Source organism: Vigna radiata, chromosome 8 (assembly GCF_000741045.1).
Source record: "Vigna radiata var. radiata cultivar VC1973A chromosome 8, Vradiata_ver6, whole genome shotgun sequence".
Lineage (NCBI taxonomy): Eukaryota > Viridiplantae > Streptophyta > Magnoliopsida > Fabales > Fabaceae > Vigna > Vigna radiata.
The window spans coordinates 19,694,301-19,700,332 of record NC_028358.1 but is presented as its reverse complement, the minus strand read 5'-3'; the positions used below and the strand labels follow the sequence as shown (position 1 = coordinate 19,700,332).

General features: G+C 33.9%; 1 pseudogene; it reads right to left on the bottom strand.

Moving 5' to 3' along the window:
• Window positions 1–4,744: 4,744 nt before the first annotated feature.
• Window positions 4,745–5,788, bottom strand: LOC111242273 (annotated as a pseudogene).
• Window positions 5,789–6,032: the final 244 nt, after the last annotated feature.

The following is a 6,032-nucleotide window of genomic DNA, read 5'->3' as shown; positions in this document are numbered from 1 at the left end:
TCTCGATGTTAGTTAGGCGAACATCAAGATCAAGAAATTGATCAACCATGTATTCATCAATAGATTTCTGCCACTCATAAATCTCTTCAAAGTGTGTTCTTTGTGCTAGACTCATATCCTCTAATTGCTTAGATAATCTTGCAAAGTGTTCTTCCATAGAAGTTGAGGAAGAGGAGGGTATGTTGGATGGACCAGCATCAGAAGGAGCAGCAGCACTTACTGGGTCTGCTATGTGTGTATCCATGTCATCTTCTTCATCATCATCTGAATGAGCATCATCTTTATTGTAAGACCCGATAAAATAAAAATAATTTTTATTTTTATTTTGAATGTTTTATAATAAATATTAGTTTGTGATATTTTATTGGAAGATAATAGTCTTTAAGAGTGATATAAAATTTAATTAATAATTGTTTTGATTCTAAAATTTCGAAAATACCCAATTATATAGAAATATTTGTATTATAATTTAAATGGGTTTAGTGGTAATTGATTTTATGTGATGTGTGTGGTGACTAGCTTTTGGCGTGAATATGTTTGTTGCAGAAAAGATATATTCTCTATCATATCTTTTGTTTTGAACAATGGAAAATAATATTTAAATTGAAGAGAGAAAAGTGGTTTTTATTTGATTGTGAAATATATCTATGTGCATGCAAAATATTGTAGAGAGGAGAAAGAAAACATAAATTTAACTGGGTTTAGTATTTTTTCTTTCTGGTTTTATAAATATTAGAGATAGGGGTAGGTAATATTAACTGAAAGATTTTAGATATTGATAGAAGATTGCGCCGTTAATATAGTGTTTTGGGTAGTACATTAGGATAAAATTAGAGTATTCTAGGGCAAGTTCTTTAGAGAAAAACTGTGAAGAGAGCGAAGAGGTGGAGGGACAACGAGCTGCTAGTAACTCCATGAAACTTTGTTGACATAACTAATTTCTAGAAATCTAGGTAAGGGGAGTAATTGGTTAGGATAATGATATTTAGACAACATTTTTTTGACAACATTTGAACATTGATTATGTGTCAATCTATGATTGGTCAAAAATTACTCCACAATAATGTTTAGGATTATTATTATTGATTGTGGAGTAATTTTTGACCAATCATAGATTGACACGTAATCAATGTTCAAATGTTGTCAAAAAAATGTTGTCTAAATATCATTATCCAATTGGTTATATTGTAACACATGATTGATTGATTTAGGGTTTTGATAAATATTTTTATGATATAGAGAAATATTCTGTGATGTGGTATAATATTTGTTCTTTTGCTTGTGCATCATTGTAAGGGGAGTACACCTTGAGGTTTCATAGTCTTTTATACCGTTAGCAATGGTAGGAATATATGTATGTATTGTGTGGTTGAAGGGTGGTTATTCGCGTTGCAAGGAAGGAATGGAAAGACACGGGTTTTGCTTTGTACGGGAAGGTTTTGTAATCAAAGTTATGATTTAGGTTAGAAAGAAGAAGAAAGAGATGTCAGATTGGGTTTAGGATTGTAGGAGTGATATTTGGGAAAAATGATAGGGTTTCGGTGAGAAGGAATTTAGGAGTAGCAGACTGTGGTTGCTGCAAAGGATGAGTGGTGTAAACGTTTGAAAATAAATGGGTTGTTTGGCCTTGAGAGTGTAACCAGCGCGAGACATGTATTTTTTTGAGTTACTGTCATCACACAAAGGTTAAATGCATGGATATTTTATTTATTAAGATTTTATATTGGAAAATATTGGTAGGTAGGATAGTAGGGCCATTGGTAATTATTGGAGATTGAAGCAAGGAAAACTTTGGGTAGAAAAGGGTTACGGGTTTTAAAGAAAATAGTTTTGAAAGGAGTATTAGTGAGAAGTTAATGTAAGTAGAAAATGCAAGAAAAAGTAGTTGCAGGAGGTTTACGTGGTTATCCAACATGAGAAAAAAATGCAGAGGATGATATACTTAAGTTAAGTTAACATAATGTAGTATATATATTTATATGTATATATAGTAGCAGAGAGTTACGTAATCTAATAATAATTTAATATAATATAATATATTGTCTTTAGGTTTTAATACTTTAAGTAGTAGTGTAAGGGTAGTTTTCTTGGTGATGGTAGAATCACACACAGAGTTGGGGCGCTAGAAACCTATAATTGTTTTAGTATTCGTGTAATTGTTTTAATAGTATTAAAAGCAAATTAATAGCATAATCATGATAGAAATTTGGCATGTTGCGATACTGTTTTATTTATATAAATTTATGAATGCGTTGGATGTTTTGGTTAATTGTTGTTATGTTTGATTATTTTAATGAAATAATTATATTGAGTTCTAGAACTTAGAATTGGTAGATAAATGTGTATGATGTTGGTCAAGGGTAAAGAGATTTGTGTTATTATTATGTGATTTATGAGTTAATGTATTATGAGTTAATGTATAGTATTGAGACTATGTGTGATAGATAATGAGAAAGGCGTTATAAACTTTATGATGGTTGAGTACTGTATGTTATTCAGAATGTGTATTGATTTGTAATGTGAACATGAAACTATGTTATTTTCTTGTACTGTCGTCGATCATGTTTGAGCTTTTCGTACTGCGCTACGATAAGAATGTGATGTGTTGGACTCTCATTTACGAGATAGTGATTCGAGATAGTGATTCGAGTGTCACTTCCCTCTGCGTGGGGAGGTGGATGTCTCGCCCAAAAGGCTTTTCGAAAGGTCGGGGAGATAGGTCGGAAGTTGCGATGGAAGACGACTCGAATTGCCCTGTTGATGAACAGGTACCTGTTAGTGATAACAGGTCATGACGACACAGTAAAAGGAAACGACATTGGGTCATGAATGGTTTGGTTGTGATGTTAATGATTGGGATGAAATAAGTTGTATGATTTTAAATACTCTGTAGTTAATATAATTACTGTATATTGTGTGTTATGATATTTCTGGTTGCTCATCCTGAAAGTTGTGGTTGTGGTTTCCACCTACGATGATCGTACTTGTACGGGAGTAGATGGCATTGCAGATAAAACTAGATCGAAGTAGTTAACGTGAGAGTTGGGATATCTGAGTTCGGGGATTTATTATTTTTTTTTTAATGTTTTTCGATTTGATACTTTTATGTAAAAGTGATATTCTAAGATTTTTTTTAAACGATGTTTATAGTATGATTTAATTCCGCATTTGAATTGAATGTATTATAGAAGGTTTTGAAAAAAAAAGTTACACCATGACATTCCGAAAAAATCGGGGTGTTACATTTATGAATAATGGCATTTCCCCGAGTGACAAATCCCATTTGCCTAAAAGTGGTGTCACCAATCTAAGATCCAATGGGTTGAATTGTTTGAACATGTTCTCCTTCCACATCAACTCCTTTATATTCTAAAATTCTAGAAATAAGAAGAGCACAAGGAAAATGATAGGAATGAGATTTCTTAGCTTTTACCATGGTGTTAGAAATCAGAGCAGGCCAATCAATGTGTATGTGATTTAGGATCCCATACAGAAGAAACAGATCCTGCTCAGAGCATTGAGCATGGTTGGTTGCTCTAAGACACAGTAGCCATACAATTAAGTAATGGATCATCCTCTCTTCAACTTTGAATCCACCAACAAGCAGTTGCCTTCGGTTGGTCTGCTGTTCAGGATGGCGCAGGAAGGATTGAGAGACCATTAGTCTGTTGAAGTCAGAAATTCCAAGATGAACCTTCGCAACATTATACCAGATGGTAAGTTGGGCGACATTAGTCCACACATCATCATCCAAAATTATGCGGACTCCCTTTACTTTAGTGGATATGATCCCATCACGATATCTCAAGTTGAAGTAGAAAACTCTTATGAGATCGAGATAAATACAACCCTTTTGCTCCATCAAATATGTGAGACCTTGACCAGCAAAGAGATCTGGAAATTGAAATCCATAGAAGCGATAAAAATAAAGATGAATAAACTTTATCGCCATGATTCTCCTTTCTTGCCATGAATTCACAAAATCCGCATGTTTTTCTGGATCCGAAATCCGTCCATCTATGGTTGCAAGACGTTTTTGAGAAGAAGAAGATGCTCCAGCAGCTCTACGGTGATGTCTTCTTGAATCAGCCATGGAGGAAGTTTAAGGGAGTGAGACTTTGAGAAAGTGAAGCGAAATGGAGAGGATTTTAGCTCTAGATTTCATTTCAGCAGTTTCTGGGTGCAAAGGAGTGACTAATAATCGATTATAGGGGGCTATTTATAAGAAAAATGGAAAAATTAGCCATTTATGGTCGTTTATAGCCGTTATGGGACGCTCCAACGGCTCTATTTTTGAAACTGTTAGCGTGATAATCGATTATTGCTCGAGATAATCGATTATCTACTCAAGAATCACTGCCCAGAAATTGCATGATAATCGATTATGCCTGATGATAATCGATTATCTGCTAAAAAGTTTCCAGATTTGAGTTTTGAGATTGAATAATTGATTATGCTTAGGAGATAATCGATTATTGACGACTAATATATACCTGAAGACCAAAAATAATCGATTATTACCTTGTGATAATCGATTAAAATCACTAAACTTGCGAAAATTTAAGGAAATTCATAAACTTTGATCCTAAGACATATCTAACACTCCTAGCTCTCTTCTAAGCTCATAAAATCTATCCTTAGGCAGTGCCTTTGTGAAAATATCAGCTAATTGATGTAATGTATCAACATATTCAATTTGACAATCCCCCTTTTGAATATGGTCTCTTAATAAATGATGTCTAATCTCAATGTGCTTAGTTCTTGAATGCATTATGGGGTTCTTAGTCAGATTTAGAGCACTAGTATTATCACATTTTAATGGAATATTATTAAGGAAGATATCAAAGTCTTCCAGTTGTTGTTTCATCCATAGAATTTGGGCACAACAATTGCCAACAACAATATATTCAGCTTTAGTGGTAGACAAGGCTACACACGCTTGTTTCTTTGAGTGCCAGGACACCAAAGAACAGCCCAGAAAATGACAAGTTCCACTAGTACTTTTCCTATCAATTTTACAACCACCATAATCTGCATCAGAATAACCTATTAAACTTGGTGAAGCATCAGAGGGATACCAAAGTCCAAAAGAAGTGGTTCCTTTAAGGTATTTTAAGATTCTCTTGACAACAGTCAAATGAGATTCTTTAGGATTGGCTTGGTACCTAGCACATACACATACACTTTGCATAATATCTGGTCTACTAGCAGTTAGGTACAACAAAGATCCCATCATGCCTCTAAGCATAGTTTCATTTATTCCTTTTCCAGATTCATCCTTATCTAAATAGCATGAAGTTGCCATAGGTGTAGTAGCTTCTTTGCAAGTATCCATACCAAATTTCTTAAGAACTTCCCTACAATATTTTGTTTGGGAGATAAAAGTACCTCAATTCATTTGCTTTATTTGTAGTCCTAAAAAGAAATTCAGTTCACCCATCATAGACATCTCAAACTCACCTTGCATTATTTTTGCAAATTCTTCACACAAGGAGTCATTAGTTGACCCAAATATAATATTATCTACATAAACTTGCACAATCAAGATGTGTTTTCCTACTTTCTTTATAAATAAGGTTGAGTCAACCTTTCCTCCAGAAAAATCATTATCAATTAAGAAGGTACTAAGTCTTTCATACCAAGACCTAGATGCCTCTTTAAGACCATACAAGGCCTTTTTCAACTTATAAACATGATCAAGATATTTGAAATCCTCAAAACCAGGAGGTTGATTAACGTACACCTCTTCTTTTATAAAACCATTTAAATACGCACTTTTCACACCCATTTGATACAATTTAAATTTCATCAAAGATGCATATGCAAGTAACAACCTAATTGCTTCTAACCTGGCCACTCGTGCATATGTTTCATCATATTCTATACCTTCCTCTTGACAATAGCCCTATGCAACTAGCCTTGCTTTGTTCTTTGTGATGTTTCCATCCTCATCAAGCTTGTGTTACCAATAAGGAGCATTGGTAAATCCTGAAGAATTGTTTTGATGATGCTGCAAGAAGTATTATTTGAAG